Consider the following 20283-nt stretch of genomic DNA (forward strand, 5'->3'; position numbering starts at 1 on the left):
ATGATCATACTGCTCTCCATTTAAATTCCTTCAACAGTGACCAACTGCCTTGAAAATAAAATTCTAATCCTTAGCACAGCAGAGGAGTCCATAGGCCCTCTGGGCCTCTCTCAGGCAGCATCAGACCACGGGCGCCAGCAGACACCCGGGCTAGTGCGCACGGTAGGCCTGCCTGCCTGACACGGCCTCCCTCCCCCTTTGTTCCAGCCAATCTTCGTCCTCCTTCCAAACGCTGGGCAAGCACCTGTTCTCCTCCAAGCTTTCCCCTCTAGCCTTTCCCGTCAAACTATGCCAGGCATGCTCCCTTTTTGCCGCCACTACCAATGTTCCTTTTATACTGCATTGCAAGTCTAGCTCTACTTCTACTCTGTGATCTCCTTGAGGGGAGAAAATGTGTCCGATTCATATTTCAGTCCCCTACTAACTATGCAGTGGGTGCCCAGTGAGCATTTGGTAAAGGCAAAACAGTAAATAAATAGGTGGGAGAATAAATGGGTAGGGCAGCATGTTGCAGTGCTGAAGATCAGGACTGTGAAGTCAGAGGCAGACTCCTCCAAAAAAAACTGTTAGAACTAAAAAACAAATTCAGTGCAGTTGCAGGATACAAAATCAATACATGAAAATCTGTTGTTTTCATATACAGTAATAATGAACTATCAGAAAGAGAAATTAAGAAAACAATCCCATTTACAACTGCATTGAAAATAATAAAATACCTAGGAATAAATTTAACCAAAAAGGTAAAATACCTGTAGTATATATTACATCAATCAAAGAAATTGAAGAAGACACAAATAAGTGAAAAGATATTCCATACTCATGAATTGGAAGAATCGTTATTGTTAAATAATGTCCATAGTATCCAAAGCGATGTAGAGATTCAATGCAATCCCTATAAAAATTCCAATGGCGTTTTTCATAGAAATATAACAAATAATCCTAAAATTTGTATGGAACCACCAAAGGCCCTGAATAGCCAAAGCGGTCTTGAGGAAGAACAACAAAGCTGGAGGTATATGCTCCCTGATTTCAAAACACATTACAAAGCTATAGTATTTAAAAACAGTACGGTGCCCTGGTCAATTGGCTCTGCTGGTTGGAGCATTGTCCCGTAAACTGAAAGGCTGCCAGCTCAATACCGGGTCAGGATGTATACCTGGCTTGCAGGTTCAATCCCCAATAAGGGTGTGTACAGGAGGCAACCAGTCGATGTTTCTCTGTCACATTGATGTTTCTCCCCCTACCCCTCTCTTTCTAAGCAATCAAAAGATGTCCTCAGGTGAGTAGAATCAATTAATGCATCAATAAAAACAGTAGATACTGGCATTAACACAGACATATAAATCAATGGAACAGAACAGAAAGTCCAGAAATAAATCCACACGTATGTGGTCAATTAATTTACAACAAAGGGGGCAAGAATACACAATGGCGAAAGGACAGTTTCTTCAACAAATGGTGTTGAGAAAACTGGGCAACCCCAAGAAAAAGAATGAAACTCATTCATTATCTTATACCATACACAAAAATTAACTCAAAATAGATCAAAGCCTTGAATGTAAGACCTGAAACCATAAAAATGCTATAAGAAAACACAGGCAGTAAGCTCCCTGACATAGGTCTTGGAGATGATTTTTGAACCTGACACCAAAAAGAAAAGCAAAAATGAACAAGTGACACCACATCAGATTAAAAGCTTCTATACAGCCAGGAAACCATCAACAAATTGAAAAGGCAACCACTGAATGAGAGAAAATATTTGCAAGTCATGTGTATCTTATAAGTGACTAATATCCCAAATATATAAAGAACTCATAAAATGCAACAGCAAAAAACCAACAGTACAATTAAAAATGGGCAGAAGATCAGAACAGACATTTTTCCAAAGACATAAAGATGACCAACAGGTACATGAAAAGATACTCAACATCATTAATTATCAAAAAAATGCAAATCAAAACCACAATGAGACATCAGATCACCCCTGTTATAATGGATAGTATCAAAAAGACAAGAAATGACAAATGTTGGTGAGGATGTGGAGGTAAGGGAACCCTTGTGCATTGTTGGTGGAAATACAAACTAGTACAGTCTCTAAGGAAAAGAATATGGAGAGTCCTCGAAACAATTAAAAATAGAACTACCATACGATTCAGTAATTCCCCTTCTGGGTATCTATTTAAAGAAAATGAAACACTAATTTAAAGATATATGTACCCCCGTATTCACTGCAGCATTATTTGTAATAGCCAAGACATGGAAACAACCTAAGTATTCATCAATGGATGAATGGATAAAGAAGTTGTGGTATATATAATGGAATATTATTCAGGCATAAAAAAGAAGGAAGTCTTGCCATTTGTAGCAACATGGACAGACCTCATGGGCATTATGCTAAGTGAAATAAGTTGGACACAGAAAGACAAATACCATACAATCTTATATGCAAAATACAAAACCCTCCCCCAAAAACTAGCAAATAAAAAAATCCAAGCTTATAGTTACCGAGAACATTGACAGATGCCAGGGAAGAGGGCTGTGAGGTAGGAGAAACAGGTGGGAATTCACATCATGATGGGGGCACAGGTAAACACGGCCCACCTCCTCGCACAACCACATCAAAATTAAACTACACTATACAACAACGATCATTTGGAACTGTCAGAAATCGAGTTGAATTGAAGTCTGACAACTACAGAATTAAAGAAACCACGTCGATCCAGACTGGTAGGAGGGACACAGATGAGGAGTAGGCTGGTCACATATCCATGTATGGTAGATAAAAACTTGGAAGGGATGTCTCAGGAACGAGGAGCCCCTAGCCCCACACCAGGCCCTCCAGCCCAGGGTTCCAGTGCCAGGAAGTCCCCATAACTTATGGCTATAAAAATCAGTGGGGACTGAGTCAGTAGAAGAAACTTCTAGAGTCCCAAGCAGTTCCCCTAAAAGAACCCACACACAGACTTATTCAGACTAACTCTCTGTGAGCTCCAGCACTGGGGTAGCAGCTTGAAAGGCACCAGGGGCACACAGGGAGGGACTGAAGTGTCTGCCCATCAAGGTGAGAGCTGGGGGACAGCTTCTTCTCAGACAGAAAGGTGGGCAGAGGCCATTTTCCCTTTTCTGAACCCTCCCACAACAGAGCCACGGAACTGGCAGGTAGGTGCTGTATCTGAGACTCCATCAGCCTGGCTAACACTGTTTGCCACCCCCAGCGGAGATGATCAGAAGCTCCACCCCACCCAACTCGTGGCCCACCCAGGCTGTTAACAGTGGCTTTTCCACTTGAATAGTTGGTCCCAGCTCCTGCTTCACAACTTTCTAAATCTTCTCAAACAAGCAACAGCCAGCCTCAGTGAGTCCCCAGCCCCCTTACCTCTTGCTAAGTGGCTCCAGGACCAGCACCAGCAGCAGCCAGCCTAGATTCACGGCTTGGCTTTACCTGGGAATCTCCAAGCCCAGCACAAGTAGCCGCCATCTCAGATAGCTTTATAGCTCATGAAGGGTGGCCCCGGGCAAACACAGGTGGGGGCTGACCGTGGCCTGCACCAGCCGGGTAACCCCAGAGCCTGTGCACCCAGTGGACAGCCACAGACCACGTCAGAGCACCGCCACCCTGCCCCTGCACAGCTGATCCTACCTGGAGGGCAGAGGGTGGTGGTCAGTGGTCACAGCAAGTCCTTGCAGCTGACTGGCCTGTGTAAATCCCTCCCATTGACCTGCTAATAGCAACCAAGGCTCAACCAGAAGAGGTGAGGGTACTCAGCCCACATGAAGGGTGCACCTTGAGTACCCAGCTTGGGTGATAGGAGAGGCTGTGCCACTGGGCCCTACAGGACCATAAACATGGCTTAATAGACACTGCCAAAATGAGGAGACAAGAAACATAGCCCAAATGAAAGAACAGATCAAAACTCCAGAGAAAGAAATAAACAAAATGGAGACAAGCCATCTATCAGATGCAGAGTTTGAAACACCGGTTATAAGGATGCTCAAGGAACTTAGTGAGGACCTCAGCAATACAAAAAAGACCCAGTCAGAAATGAAGCGCACAGTAATTGAAATAAAGAACAATTTACAGGAAAAAACCCAATAAAGTAAATGAGGCTGAGAATCAAATCAATGATCTGGAACATAAGGAAGCCAAAAACAACCAATCAGAACAAGAAGAAAAATGAATCCAAAGATACAAGGATAGTATAAGCAGCCTCTGGGACAACGTCAAGCATTCCAACATTCATATCATGGGGGTACCAGAAGGGAAAGAGAAAGAGCAAGAAATGGGAAATCTGTCTGAAAAAATAATGAAAGAAAACTTCCCTAATTTGGTGAAGGAAATAGACATGCAAGTCCAGGAAGCACAGAGAGTCCCAAACAAGATGGATGCAAAGAGGCCACTCCAAGACACGTCCCAGTTAAAATGCTAAAGGTTAAAGAAAAGAAGAACAGAGAGAGCGTTATGGATGCGAAGAGCATCTGGACGGCTGTCAGACGGGAGGGGCCCTGGGGGTGGGTGAAGAGGTGAGGGGTCAAGAAGTACATAGTTATAGAACATTTAACATTCTGTATTAAATACTATAGTTATAGAATAGCTATAGTCACAGCTGTAACAGTAACAGCTGTAGTCACAGAACAGCCATGGGGAAGTACGGTACAGTGTAGGAAATGGAGGAGCCAAAGGACTTACACACATGACCCGTGGACATGAACAAGGGAGGGGGCTCGTCTGAGGGAGTGGGGGGTGCTGGGTGGAGGAGGAGAGGTAAGAAAAAACTAGGATAACTGTAATAGCATAATCAATAAAATATAATTAAAAGTTTAAAAAGTTTATAAAATTAAAGAAACAGGTGAAGGCGATCAAAAGGTAAGAAGAAAAAATATATACTACTCTCTTCTAAACTACAGTATACAGATGTAACATTTAGAATGTATATTTCCCACAATAATTATCAGAACAGCTATCTGGAGTTTATATATTCAAATTTTTAATCGTGGTACATAATACAATAAAAGGTGTCTACATTAAGAAAAGATCAGGACTCTGGAGTTGGAGGGCAGGGGCCTGCCACCTGCCTGGGGGACCCTGGGCGAGCCATCACGCTCATCTGGCAAACGGGGGCACCTGCACAGTCATCCTTGGGGGGCAGAGGCCTGGGCCTGGCCCAGGTCGCCGTCTCGGTGTCGGCTGACGTTGGAACAGATACTGCCACACCCATTGCTGCTCCCCAAACACACGTTTGAATTCTGAAAATGTGAACTAAAATGTGGGAGGTGCAAAAGCTGGTGACATGACTAACACTGGGTAAGCGCCCCAGAAAAAGAGAAGACAGACAGACGGCAAAGTACAGAACTCACTTTCCATTCCAGGGTGTGGCCGGTGCATGTTTCAGGAACTTTTTTGAAGACATATGCTTTGCAACATATAATAGTAGCTATGTTTCTGAGAGTACAGTTAAAAGTTGGTGCAACAGATTTTGATTCCAGAATAAGAGCTGGTGGATTTATCACTGGGCTGCACTCTCATACGTAGATACAAAAATCAAACTAGTAGCTTCAATTGAGATACACAATATTTAAATAGCCTAACAAATTAAGTCACTTACAGTTCTGTAGAAACATATACAGGGACTGGCAAAAATAATGCCCCTTTTTATTACAAAATATTTTATTACAAAACCATAAGCATGTAATTCTGTAACATAACAATATCACAATGAAGCACACCACATGACATTTTAGGTGAAATGTTCAAACTAAAACTATAAATTATTACGCCCATATTATTACCCCACCAGCCACACTCAAGCAGGCAATCCTTACTTCTGCCAGACCCTGTGTGTGTGTGTACGTGTGTGTAAAAGTTTTCTAAAACGTTTTGTTTTAGAAAAAAAGTTTAAAAGCAATTTCAGAACTTATTTCAGAACCTATTTAACATAAAAGTCAATATGAATGCCTCATTTTCAAGAAAAAATAATAGCTATCGCATCTGTGATCCACCTATCCTTAGAATCGATTTTTACGAGTGCTGAAATGTTTTAGAATACATAGTCTTTGCTTAAGATACTAAGGTAAAATTAGTTGGGTGGTGGTGGTGGTGGCAGAATATTTTATAGGACCAAATAACAAACAAACAAAAAAGCGAATTAAATAACATGAAATTTGTTGAATTTCACCTTCAAACATTTAGTAAACTTCCTTAATGTAGAATTCTTATATTAAAACGGTGACTACTCTTCCTCAATATTTTTGTATTTACTACTAATTTACATTCAAATGTTTTCCAAAGAGGATATGAGGCATCAATTAACATTTTACGTGGCAACTCAAAGGCCAATAAAAAATTGGAGATCCACATTTCTTTTTTTAAAAAATGAGTCCGTGGGCAACAGATACACAAACCTGCCTCCCACACACTTCATCCCCCTGAAGACTCACTGGGCTCAAGACGGACGTCGGCTGCTGCCAACACCCCGCACAGGACAGCGCCCCCATCTAGGAGGGGCCCTGACCCGGAGGGGGCCTCATCCAGATCCAACTATGACTTTTGGGGAAATACAGAGAAACGCATCAAATTACATTGCAGAGATGCAATCAATAAAACCCAACTATGGAAATGCTATAGAATAACCCAATCACTTCCACAAATAAAACTACAAGGAAAACAAAAAAAAGAACTAGAAGGGGGAATCTACAGGTTAAAAGGCACTTAAAAGACCTATCAACCAATCATAATGTATTGACCTTAGCTGGACCCTGATTCCAATAAACAAACTATTAAAGAAATGATAAAATGTATGGGACAATGGGAAATTTGAATATTGACTGGTAACTTGGTTCTATTAAGAAATTATTGCTTTTCCAAGTTTAAAATGACCTATTTAGAATTTACTTGAAAATATTATGAGGAGGTGAGGAAAGGTTTAAGTAGCTGAAGTTAGGGATGATACAAGGTTGACTATGAGTTGATAATTGTTGAAGGTGGATACTACTAGGTTTTGTTTTATATATATATTTGAAAGTCCTCATAATATACAGTTGAACTAAAGACTGATATTGAAATTAGTTCGCACAATCACAAAACGCCAAGCACAAATGTAATTATTCTAAAAAAAAAAGGTAAAAATGTCACCTTCTTAACTAGGAGTAAATTATCACTACGTATTTAGACCAAAAATAGCCGCCCTACTGCTGAAACACTAGTGTTAAGAAAAAAAGTTTTACCTTAAGCATCATGAAAACAACTGCTTTACTCACTATCACTTGCTTCACCTGAAACTTTTTTTATCTAGAAAATTAAGTTTATTTTAAATATACAAACTGAAAGATATCCTTTAACATTATTTAGGGGGGACAAATAAACACATTTTAATCTGTCAAAAAAGAAAAAAAGAAAAAAATCAAAGCTCTCCAGAGAAAACTATGCCAAAATAGGATTATTTTTTAACCCTGAAGGATTCCTGCGAAGGAAACAAACATTAAAAAAAACAAACAGGTTAAATGAAGGAAAACATTATCTAGATCAGATATTGTTCTTCCAGAACAAATTTAAAGCCCAAAGAATATCAGAGCTGACCGACGCAGGAAGGTGTGCTGATCTGGGGAGGCCTGGATTCAAGTTCCGCCTCCCAGCTGCCTGCTCTGAACCGGGCTACCGAGACTCTGGGAACCGTCCCTTCCTGCTCTGTAGAGACGGGTTTCAGAGTGGCCACTCACAGGGCTCCAGTGACAATTAAATGACAGTTCCTGGAAAAACTCGCTCCCCTGGCCTCAAGCTACCTTTCCCGCTCACTGTACCTCTTCCCTCCTGGGTTGCCTTCCCTGGAGATCCACAATCCTGCAACCAAGCTGAATCACCTCTATATTTTGCTTGGCTCACAGTACTTAAAACATTTTTTTAATTAGCTACTGCCAACATTTAAAAATCCAGAGAGTGGACTTAACAAATGTGGAGTTCAGACTTCTTTTTAAAATTTTTTTATAATTTATTTTCTTATTTATTGATTTTAGAGAGGAAGGGAGAAAGAGAGAAACTTCGATACGTTATTCCATTTACTGATGAACTCATCGGTTGCTCCTTGTATGTGTCCTGAGCAGGGATCAAACCCTCAACCTTGGCCTACTGGGATGAGGCTCTAACCAGCTGAGCTACCCAGCCAGGGCAGACTTCTTTTTACACATTGCTAGGGGACACTGGTTCCGCAGGGTTCCCACCCGTCTCTCTCACGCCTGGCCCTACAGGTTGACTCCCGCCCCACGCTGGCGAAGGTCCTTCCTTTATCTGGCCCTTTCCCACTTTCGTGCCTCTCCCTCCCTGGCAAATTTCTCATCACCCCTCAAGGGCCAACGCCAGCATCCACTGCCATCTCCGCACGTCCATGCAAAGCCCCTCCCCAGCAGCGCGCACCACGCGGCCCTGGCACTGCGTGTGCACGTCTGCCTTCTCTAAGGCCGATTCTCAGGCTCTCTGGAGGAAGGGACCCTGTGGCTACTGTATTTCTGTCCCCAAGGCTGAGCAGAAAGCCTGACCTAAATAATGTAGAATTCAGTAAACGTCTCCTGAATGCGCGGAAGGAAATTTAGAGCGAACCATTATAAAAATGCAAGATTTTTTTTATATCACAGCTTGTTCTGAGTGTTACCAAATAAAGGGGTCAAGGACATTAAAACGTTTCACAAAACGAGAACAAGCATCCATCTGCTTCCATGTTTCACAAATGGGACGTCACTAACGAGCAGATGAAGCAGAGACAACAGGATGCAGGCTCATTCATTCACCTTCCGACCCGACACTCCCGAGCACTTACCGTGCGCTTCTAAGCACTGGGGATGGAGCAGTGTGGACAAACCAGACAACCTGTTTTCCTCCAGCTACATCCTAGTACGGGAGACAGAGATAAATAGGCAAATAAAGAGTATCAGAATGAATGCTAGGAAAAACAAACAAAATAACGATCGAACGACTAAGGGATGCAAGAGGGTGGTCGAGGAAGGCCTCGTGTTAAATGAGACACGTGACCAGACGGAAGAACCAGAAGCGGACACCTGTGCGCAGAACCCGGCGGCAACTCCAAGCTCTGAAAACAGCAAGTGCAAAGGTCCAAAGGTAAACAAACAAGGCTGCGTGTTCCAGGCAGGTAAGAGGACGTTGGGACAGGGATGCGGAGCCCCGGCTGCGGGAACGGAGGGGAGGTGGTCAGGACCCACTCTGGACACTGGCTGAGCAATGACAAGGCACGGGAAGAGCGCGAAGACGGGGGACCCTGGGCGGGTGCGCGGGGCGCTTCTGCCACACTCACGCCAGCAGGAGGCAGTCTCCCTCTCAGTCTCCCGCAGCTGGGCACAGGCTCCTGCTCAGGCGCCTTACCACACAGTCGTACAACCTGACCACAATCCTGTCCAAAAGGGCAGGAATTTCCCCCAATTTCCCGAGTGGAAAACCGAGGAACAGCGAGGGTCAGTGCCACGGCCAAGGTCGCGGGAACCAGACCCGGAGTCCTGAGCATCCCAGCGTGGGGTGCCGCTGCGTGCACGCAATCCGGAGGCTTGGCGCCCGCAGAACCCCAGCAGGTCCGCGCGGCCAGGCCAGGCCAGGCCCGGCAAAGAGCGGGCCCGCGGCCCGGGGCTGCTGACCGCCGGCGGGCGGGGGCGCCTGCGGCAGCCCGGAGGGCAGGGGCGTCAGCCGGGCCGCCCGCGCCAGCGGAGCCGCGCCGCAGAGCCTGGTCCTGCGGCGCGTCACCCCTAGCACCCCGGCCGCGCGGCCCTCCCACCACCCCTCCCCGGCGGGGCGGGGCGCTGTCCGAGCAGCCCCCGCCGGGCCTAGTTCGCCGCCGGACTCACCTCGCCTCCTGCCGCAGCACCACAGGAAAGGGAGGGCGGGCGGACTGGCGGCGCTGGCGCTGGCGGCTCCTGCCCGGGCTCGGCCAGCCGCCCCGCCCCGCCGCGCCGCCGCCGCCGCCGCAATGGGTGTGAGGGGCGCCGGGGCGCTTCGACCCTTCCGGTCCGGCTCCCTTCGCCGCCGCCGCCGCCGCCGCCGCCGCGGTTCCCAGCCTGAGCGATCCAAACGCCGGCCAATCAGCGCGCAGGGATCCAGACCGGTGTGGCCAGTAGCACCGCGGGGCGGGCCGCTACGGGGCAGCGGGCGGAGCCGGGGGCTTGGTGCGAATTGGGAGGCCGCGGGCACGGCCCGGAGCGCCCTCTGAATCAGCGGCCCCCCACGGGTTCCGCGGCGCGGCGGCCGGACCTGGAGCGGGCGGAGGGGAGGATCGGCGGGACGAAGAGCCGGGCCTCGAGGCTGCAGGTGCAAACTGGCAGCAGCGAGACCGCCTGGACGGGGACGGAGCCGGCCCGTTACGAAGAGAGCCCAGAGTCTTGGCGCCCGGGATCCCGGCTTGTGCTGGTCCCCGGGAAGCGGAGACGGGGCGGCGGAGTGGGGAGCAGAGGTGGGGCCTGGGACTCCGCTGCTCGCTGAGAACGGGCTTGTAGGGGTGCGGCCAGAAGTCGGGGACGGGGAGGGGTTGCCAAGAAGATGGCCTAGTGCGGACGAATGTCCCCTGTTGGTCAGTCGCAGAGGGGAGGAGTCGACAGGCTGGTGCGCTGGGACAGGGTCATAACTGGGGGGAAGGGAGAGGAGTGTCTAGAGTCTGGGGTCAGTTGATACTGCCCTTTTGATGCACCTCCCGCAGCCCTCCGGCCCCTGGGTCGGGTTCCAGCAGGTTGTATGAAATTGGGGAGAGGCCAGGGTGCTGGGTGTTGCTGTATCGTTTGGATTATCAACGATGGAAAAGAGGCTAGGAGGCTAAACTCATGGCCGGCAGACGGCGGGGCGGGGAGTAGAGAGGTCCTTGAATGGGGTGGGAGGAATGTGGGGAAGGAGCAGCTGTTAGGATACCCGGGCCTACAGGCTGGCCAGGGTGGGGCCAAAAATGGGGGAAAGGAGCAGGACCTTGCGTACAGGGAGGTCGGGGGCAGGAGAGAATGGAAAGTGGTGGCAGATATTGGGGAGGGCAGCAAGCCTGTGACTCAGAGCCAGACTGCGGGGCCCCAGAGCTTCAGAGGAGGGGCAGGATGGAGGAGGGATCCAGCGTGCTGTCCCTCTTAGACGACCCGCCACCGTGGCCACCAGAGGGAGTTTCCTGAAGTTGAGTGTGGCCGCCTTCCTGCTTGAAACAGTAGCTCCTGAGTGTGGCCACCTGGTGGCTTCCTGCCCACACCAGTCCTCCCCTCAGCCTCACCTGCCACCTGCTCCAAGTACACAATAGAAAACAAGGAAGCAGAATTTCCACCCTCAAGGCTTATGGGAAACTAATGAAATCTGGTTGTCAGAGGTGTAATTTTACCAGGGAGCACTTGTGGATGCTTTCCTTCAGAATAGGAAGGGGCACCCATTCCCAGACATATTCCAGCCCTGAGCTTACAGCACTCACACCATGCTAAAAATCATTGTACACACACACACACACCCTTGTACATATTTCATGTTGAGTTTCTGAAAGGATTCTTTTTTTTTTTTTCGTTTATGAAATACAGTGAACAGAACTGAGGTGAAAAAGGGGGCACTGGTCCATAGCAGAAGAGTGGACAGAATTTTATCTGAGGCCAGCAAGTGAGCGGATCCTATCGGAAGTGCAAAGTGAATTCAGGGAGGACACATGAGCCCGACTGACAGCTGATCTAGCCTGCTAGGTGGGGAGAAGCTGTTGAGGAGGCCTCTGCCAGAAGGAAGCCCCAGCTGAAGCTGGAAAGCCAACAGGAGGATGCTGGGCCAGTCGTTTAGGTGGGAAGGGCACTCAGACCCAAAGGTTCAGAAATGAGGACTGTGTGCTGTGTTCAGGGAACCTCACAGCCCCGAGTCTTGCTGCAGATGGGAGAGTTATGAGGACGTGGTGTGGGGTGGACGGCCCTGAGCTGGCTTCAGCTCTCTGATAGGCCTTGTTTAGCCCAGAGAGTTTTTTAATTGCCAACTTTTAAAAATTGGGAGTCTTCACTTGAAAAATCTCAATTGTTCTTTTCACTTGCCTAGTTGGAATGCAACATGGGGCCTACATTCCCAGAGGGCAGTGGTCAGCGGGAACTGAGTGGCGGCTGCCGTCTAGGAGAAGCTCCCAGTTCACCACAGTCCCCACCGCTTATTACCTACCCCTGGCTGCAACTTGACTCATCCCTCACCTGCTGGCCCTTGAGGACCCTGACGGTGGAGGTAAAGCACAGCTGTTGAGGGGTGTTAAGAAAGGAAGTAAGTGATATGTGTTGTTTTGGAAAGATTACTATGGCACATGAAGTTTCAGGGATACGGGGCACACGAGCTGAGTCAGAGAGCTATGCAGAGGTCCTTGTCAGAGGAGGTGAGGCCTGGCCTGATGCTGTGGCAGCAGGTGTCAAGAGGAAGGAACTGATTTTAAAATGATCTCAAGACTTCAGGGAAATGCAACTTGAAATCACAATGAACGACCACTACATACCCACTGGGATGGCTGTAATAAAAAAGACAGACAATATCAAGTGGTGATGATGTGGAACCATTGAGAATTCTCATACACTGTTGGTGGGAAAGAAAAATGGTATATCCATTTTGGAAAACAGTGTAGCAGTTTCTGGTAACGTTAAGCAGACACCAATTCTACCACCTAGCTATCCCATTCCTGGTGTGTATCTGAGAGAAAAATGTCCGTGCAGAGTTGTACATGAATGTTCATAGCAGCTTTATATAAAACAGTCAAAAACTAGAAATGGCCTGTGCATCCATCATCCAGTGAGTGGATGAACTGTGGTACAGCCATCCAGTGGACTGTTACCTAGCAAGAGGAAACACTGGCATGCTGACGAGTACAAATGGATAAGCAACAAAAACATCATGCTAAGTGAAAGCGGCGAAACCTAACACCGCATCATCTGTGAGTCCATTTATTTCTATGAGACTCTGGAACAGCAAAACCAGATCCGTGGTTGCCAAAGGTCACGTGAGGGGAGGGGAATGACTCCTAGGGCCACATGGGAACTCTGGGATGATGGGTATACTCTATATTTTAATTATGATGGTGATGATACTTATTTGTCAAAACTCAGAATTGTACACCAAAAAAGGTGACTTTCTTTACTAAAACGATGTAAAGAAAAAAATCTGTTTCAGAGGTGGAATTGTCTAGTGTTTGAGGTAGGGCGAAGGAGGAGGGTGAGTCAGAAGGGCACCGTGGCCCATGGCTTCATCTCTGGAGTGGGAGCTCAGCTCTTTGCCTGCTCGCCCTCCTGCCCAGGTGAAGGTCTTTTAGAGCCTGCATCCCAGCTGCCCACCCTCCACCCCCTTTCTCCTCACCTTCAGCTCTGTGGTCCTGGCTGTGCATCCTTTGGGATGAAGGCCACTGGCTCTTTCCTCCTCCTGACACCTCACTGTCCCTCCCCTGCCCTTGACTTGGCTCTGTGGTTGCACAGTGTCAGATACTGCCCACCTCCCCACTCAAATGGGCCTGCGCCAGGGAGAAGAGAGTGCAGGAGGGAGGAGAGCCCTGTCTTCACTCTGGGAGGGGGAGTGCCAGGGGCACTGGGGCTGGCCCAGGGGCCACAGTGCTGACAGGTGTCCATGGCTCCAGTCTCATCATCACCCTTAACTGGCCTGGGTTCCAAAGGGGCTCTTCACTTAGTTGCACTCTTCTGGGCAAGGCATTAACTTCTCCCAGCCTCAGCTTTGTGGGGAGGGTGTGGGTGGTGGTCTCAGCCTGCTGGGGATGCTGCAAGGAGTCCAGGGGCAGAGGCACAGATTGTGCATGCATTGGGGTGTCTTCCTTCTGGCCTTCCCCAGCCCCCTCCCCCACAAGTCATGACTGTTTAAGTTGTGTTATAGAAGGCCATGCTGCACTTAACCAATGGGGATAATTATTGAGAGGTTCGTGGCACGGGTTGGAGTGGGGTGGGGTGGGGCAGGGGTGGAGCTGGACTCAGGACCGCAGGCTGGAGGACCGGGCTGGGGCCCTGGGGTAGCTGTCTGTCACGTCCTGCTCTTCGACGTGTTGGCTTCCTTTGCCCTGTGTCTTCAGGTCTTCCACTATCCATGGGGGTTGGGCCCACTGTCCCAAGTTCAGTTTGAAAACCCCCAGAGGAGGGCTCTTGTGGCTCCCCTGGGTGAACTTTAGCTCCTGGACCTGGCAATCAGGCTCCAGTGTGGACAGGGCGAGAGGAAGGGCAGAAACAGTGGGGAGGCAGAAGCCTGGGGGTTATTCTCTGGTCATGAGAAGGAGGGTGTCAGGGCAGTCGATAAGAACCTGGACATTGCAGCAGCTTTCTTTTCAGGTGGCTGCAAAGGTGGTGGACATTCAGACTGAACATGCCCACCAAAAGCAGCCCACCACCCTTTCCCCCTATTTATAGGTAAAATAAGTAGAGGGTCCGTTTGGAGAAACTGGCAAAAAGAAGCTGCTACGACACTGCAAGAACATTGGACTGGGTTTCAAGACGCCCTAGGAGGCCATTGAGGGCACCTGCATGGACAGGGAGTGCCTATGAGACTGGCATGTCTCATCCAAGGGCATGTTCTGCCTTGGCATGGTAACCAGATGAAGATGCAGAGGACCATGGTCACCTGCTGAGACTACCTCCACTGCATCCAAAAGTACAACCACTTCAAAAGGTGCCGCAAGAACATGTCAGTCCACCTGTCCCCCAGCTCCAGAGATGCCCAGATCGGCGACATTGTCACAGTGCAGGCATGCCGGCCCCTGAGCCAGACCACGTGCCTCAACATGCGTAAGGCCCCCAGGGCGGCTGGCCCTGAGAAGAAACTCCAGCAGTGCTAAGACTGGATATCTGCCCATGCCCCCAGACAAAACACAGTTATTTTCTCAGTTGAGAGAGAGAGTGAGAGAGAGGGGAGGTGTCTGAGCCAGGGGCACAGCTGGGGGCCTGGGACCAGCATGAAAACAGGCTGTGGGATGGCTCTATAGCTGAATGCTGACTGCGGTGGATCTCAGCCGCTCCTCCAGGCAGCTCACGGGGTACTAGCCCCTGGACACTTGCTCTTCTCTGGAAGTCTGACCAGCCTTAAAACCTAAAGGAAAGTCCTGTCTCTCCCCAATTCGCCCCCCCGCAAAAAGGAACCCCAAACTCTCCCAGATTGCCCAGCAGTGAATCTCAGTATCAGTAGGCCTCACTGTACGCTCAGAACTATTCCATCACCTTGAATCTGACTGGACAGCCCAAGGTCACATGGCAAAGAAAACTAAGACAAACAGAAAACAGCATCTGGAAAGAAACAAACTATATGAAGAAAATTCCCAAAGGGAAAAAATATATATCATTGCAGACTTCAGAGAGAATGACAAAATATTGCACCTTTGAAACAAGAACCAGCCATTAAAAAAATTATTCAGCACAAAAATTCTGTCCTTGCTCTCACAGCTGGGATGGCCTAGATGCAATGACACCCCAGTAGCAAAAGCACACCTTGAGCCCAGGTCTTGTCTCCAATAAAGGAAACCGGGCTGATTCCGGGGCTAGGACAGAGGATGTACAAGATGGGCCTGGAGCATCTGGTAGTGCACAAAAGCAAGGACGTGGCTACAAAGGACACACACAATGTGGGGGCATGTCCTAAGGGGCACGAGGGCCAACTGAAAGAGCTGGAACAGTTTGAGCAACAAAGTAAATAATGTAGTATTGGGTTATGACTCAAAGTATAAAATACATATCCATGACTTCAGAGTAGTAGAAATAAATGATTTAATAAATAAAAATAAATGGGGAAGAAGAAACAAATCTGTACTGAATAACAAATAATTGACAGAGGTGCTCCCCTCTCAGAGGGTGAAACTCAACTCCCTCCTCTGTATGTGGGGGATATGCATAGCGACTTACTCCCAGAGTTCAGTATGGAAAGGGAGCAAGATAGAGTACCTCAGACAGGTGACCACTTCGCACAGCAGTGAGAAGACATGTTGATATATGTGTCCTTGATACAAAATGATGAGAAAGGCTCTTTACTTCCATGATCTTCCTCTGAAAACCAGATGGCTCCAGTCTAACCATGAGGAAAGCATCAGACAAACCCAAATGTGGGACATTCTACAAAATAGCCACCACTAGTCATGAAAACTGTCAAGGTCATCAAAGAAAGCCTGAGAAACTGCCAGAGCCAGAAGGAGCCCAAGGAGGTATGTGCTGTGGTGTCCTGGGACAGAGAGGGGCATTTGATACAAACCAAGGGCATAGGAGTGAAGTATGGGCTTTGATTCATTACAAATATAAGTATTATAAAATATATATTTATATATTTAGAGCATAAGAAAAGCTCTTGGAAATTAAACTGTGTTGGCAGAAATGAAAAAAATGTTTGTAGTAGACAGGTTGGGAGAGAAAACAGAAGAAACCTCCTATTTGGTAGAGTGAAAAGACAACAAGGTGCACAATAGAAAAGATAAAAAATTAAAGGCTGCTCCAGCAGCTCTGACCTCTGAACAACAGTGAGGCCAAAAACACAGGAAAAGAAATACACAAAAAAGTAATTCACGGGATCTTGGTCAAGATGTGAGGTGCCAGTAAATGCCGTACTCACACCCTCCCACAGCCACATCATAGCTGCAGTTAAACCTCCGATCAACCATCATTCAGACGCACCTGAAATCTAGCTGAACAGAAGTCCTACAACTAAAGATAGAAAGAAGAAGCCACATCGAGACTAGGAGGAGAGGCATAGATGCAGAACAGGGTGGTCCCACACCCACATGCATCATACAAATTGGGAGGGAAATCTCGGCTATGGAGTTCCCTGCTGAGGAGCAAGGGGTCTCAGCCCCAGCCCAGGGCTCCAGAACCATGAAGAAAAATCCCTATAACTTCTGGCTGTAACAACCAGCTCAGATTGTGGGTGAGACAGAGGGCTTCCGGAGTCCCAGGCACTCCCTTTAAAGGGCCCACACATGGACTAACTCATTCTGAGATCCAGCGCTTGGGCACCAGGGACGTGTGGGGAAGAACTGAGTTGTCAGGCATCAGGGCGAGACCTGGAGGGCAGCTTTCTTCCAGACAGAAGTGCTGGCGGAGGCCATTGTTCCTTTTTTTGGCCTTCGTCCCACAGAGCCAGCATGCAGGCACTGTGTCTGAGTCTTCATCAACCTGGCTACATTATTCACCTGGCCTAATCTAATCTGTTTCTGGTGGCTTTTCCATACAAGTGGCCTGTCTTGGCTCATGCTTCAGAGTTTCCTATAATCTCTCAAACAAACAGGCTTTCTTGTGCTGTGTGCCTCTCACTAAGTGGCCCCAGCCCCACACTAGAGGCATCTGGCCTTGTGTTGCAGCTTGGTGTCTGCTGCTGCAAGCCTAGCTCAAGTAGCAGCCACCTGCTCAGGCCTGGTGGCCCAGTCAGGGCACAGACGAGGCTAACCTTGGCCTGCACCTCCAGAGAGGACCCAGAGCCAGCAAACTTGGTGGACAGCTTCAGACCACGTTGAAGAACCATTCAACATCCTCCACAAGGGACACATTCAAGGGGTGGTCGTCGCAGTCACCAGAGGTCCCCTGAAGTAAGTCCTTCTCTGTGGGGTGGGCCCCTGCACAGCTGATCCTCCATGGGGGTTGCAGTCAGTCCTTCCAGGCAACCAGCCCAGGGGTAAATCCCTCCCACTGACAGGCCAACAGCAGTCAAGGCTTGACTGCAAGAGGAGGTGTATACAGCCCACACAGCGGGGGATGGGGTACACCCTGAGTTCCCAGCTCGGCGATCGGAAGGTGGTGCTGCTGGACCCTACAGGACACCTACTACATAAGACCACCAGCAAGCCTGGGAGACAGCAGCTCTACCTAATACATAGAAACAAATGCAGGGAGGCTGCCGAAGTGAGGAGATAAACGTGTCCCAAATAAAAGAACAGAAGTAAGCTCCGGAAAAAGAACTAAACGAAATGGAAACAAGCAATCTACTTGGTTATAAAATTGCTCAATGAACTTAGCGTAATCACTTAGTAAGTTATATAATGTCTAATCACTGGGTTATATGCCTGAAATTAATAAAATATTGTATGTCAACTGTAATTGAAAAAAATATATTTAAACTAAAAAAAAGTAATTCAAGAAAATTTCCCATCGCCTAACCACTGTGCTATACACCTGAAACTTATACAAAATAATGTTGAATGTAAACTGTAATTTAAAAATTAAAAAAAAATTAAAAAGCAAGAAAACTTCCCAGATCTAAAGGTCATGAGTTACTGAACTGAAACCAACATTCAGTTAAAAGAGACAAGACACCTCACTGGGATATTTCAGAGCACAGGGACCAAAAGAAGAAAATACAAAGGTCACCTGCAAAGGCACGTCAGAGTGACTTTAGACCCCTTGACTGTAACACTGCGAACAAGATGATGCAGCATTACCTTTCCAGTCCTGAAGGAAACATTTTTTTCTGAACTTGAACTCCATATATAGCTAAACCCTCGATCAAGTGTGAGGAATACAGTCATTTCCAGACATGCAAGTTCTTGAAAATTTTACTTCCAAGCACCATTACTCTAGAAGGATATATTCCACCCAAAAAGACAGTACTCTGAAGGAAGACGTGAGAGACAGGAAGCAGGAGACCAACACGAGAGGTGACAAGGGGTCCCTTGGCAGGTGGTGAAAGGGACCCCAGGATGACAGCCGTGCACTGTCACCCCAGGAACAGACTCACTACCCAGTCCCCCAGTTCCATCGAGCCATCTTCCTAACCCGAGGACAGACGCCCGGGAGAACCTGGCCCAGACTCTCGGGAGGGCGCGCGCAGGGGTCCTCGGGGCCCCGAGAGCTGCGGGCGGCCACGTGGGCTCAGGAGCGGGGCCCGGAGAGCAGCCCCGCCCCCTGGCCACCCCGCGGCTGCGCGTCCCGCGCCTGGTCCACACCGCAGTCCTGCCAGGCGCCCGAAGCGGGAGAGCCCTGTTCCCCAGGACCCCTGGGGACCTTGCTCAGACGTCCCCAGAGGGGCCTGGTCGCCTCCCAGGGAAGCGGAAGTCAGACCCGCCCCCGAGTCGGGCGCACCCGCCCCTCCCCCTCCGGGAGCCCCCGTTCGTCCCGCGGGCGCGCGCACAGTGGGGCCGTCTCCCTCCCAGACTAAGGCAGAGCGCTGTTTGGGGGTCGATTACAGGAGGCTGGTGGAACAGTGAATAAAGACAACTAACACAACAGTCAGGACAGCCATCCTCTCTCGGGCCTAGGGTGAAGTTCTCTTTTTTGGCTCTGGTCCAGATAAAACTATCCTGGCGGTCTGTGAAAAGTTCGCTAGCCTCAGGAGCGGGACTGCCGGCGGTCGGGCCGGGAAGGCCGCACGCGGGGCAGGCGCTCCGGCAGGGTGCGCCCTGGTCGAGGACTGTGTGAGGCGAGCGGCGAGGGGGCGCGGGGGGCGGGGGTCTCAGCGTGCCACCACAGCCCCTGGGTTCCTGCCAGCCTCCAGACTTGGGGTTTTGGAACAGCAGCAGGTGGCCCCCCTGCCTGGAGCACTGAGTGGTGGGCGAGTTCGGGGGAGCAGCACAGCGTGAGACCTCCTGCCTCCTGAAGCCATGCTTCTTGTCTGCCTCTGTCAGAAGAGAAACAGATAATAGGATCTCTCAAGGACTATATAGTGATTTCTAAACTCTTCCAAATTTCCCGGAAGTGCCTCTCACGGGCGGAATGCAACCTGGAAATGTAGTTCCCGGGTGTGCAGCCCTCAACGTGCGCGGAGGAGTGCCTGGAACGGGGGGGTGCGGGGCAGGGGAGGTTGCTCCGAGGCTCGCAGGTGCCCCAGGACAAAGGACACGCACTAGCTGGCTGTCCCGCAGCCGCCCAGCCAGCCCCCGCCGGCACCTCCATGGGAGTCTAAATTCCAACCCCACCAGCCTTCGGAACTGTCTCTGGGTTTCTACTTCCTGCCGGATTGTGTGTTAATAGAATCGGTGAGTATAACAGGATCACCGGGCGGGGGGGGGGGCGGGGGGCCGGGGCGGGGGGGGGGGGGCCGGGGCGGGGAAGTACGAATTTGAGTTTGCTGCCACCTGCTGCCTTCAGGCCGTGGGCAGCCATCTCAAGCGGCATCCCGTGGCCCAAGGCCCTCCCACAATTGCTCAGTGGACTCTCAGCAGAGAGTCCCAAATCTCCTGCATGTTGTCCCATCCTGTAAAATGGTCCTCACTTTCATACTGGAAGTGAGGCCATGGGTGCGGGTGCCAGCAAATGGGGCTGCTCCCCTTGGACACTGCTGAGCCCTGTTCTGAGTGAACTTCAAAATCCAAATGCACAAAAAGAATGAGATTAACAGAAATCCAAATGCACAAGACAAAAAATTATACT

General features: G+C 49.1%; 1 protein-coding gene across 5 annotated transcripts in view; it reads right to left on the reverse strand.

The window, feature by feature from the left end:
• Nucleotides 1-10023, reverse strand: part of MAPK9 (mitogen-activated protein kinase 9) — a 51985-nt gene extending 41962 nt beyond the window's left edge. For 3 of the 5 annotated variants that reach the window (XM_054566283.1, XM_054566284.1, XM_054566287.1), the window contains exons 1-2: nucleotides 9838-10023; nucleotides 8805-8875 (exon numbers count right to left, since the gene is read on the reverse strand). The gene's annotated coding sequence lies outside the window, so the exon portion shown is untranslated. Of the gene's footprint in view, nucleotides 1-8804; nucleotides 8876-9296; nucleotides 9504-9837 lie in introns of those variants that run through there. The other 2 variants (XM_054566285.1, XM_054566286.1) reach the window with 2 other exon arrangements.
• Between the last annotated feature and the right edge of the window lie 10260 nt (nucleotides 10024-20283).

The sequence above is a fragment of the Pteronotus mesoamericanus genome, unplaced genomic scaffold (genome assembly GCF_021234165.1).
Source record: "Pteronotus mesoamericanus isolate MK-2021 breed Mesoamerican mustached bat unplaced genomic scaffold, CSHL_Meso_final contig_171, whole genome shotgun sequence".
Lineage (NCBI taxonomy): Eukaryota > Metazoa > Chordata > Mammalia > Chiroptera > Mormoopidae > Pteronotus > Pteronotus mesoamericanus.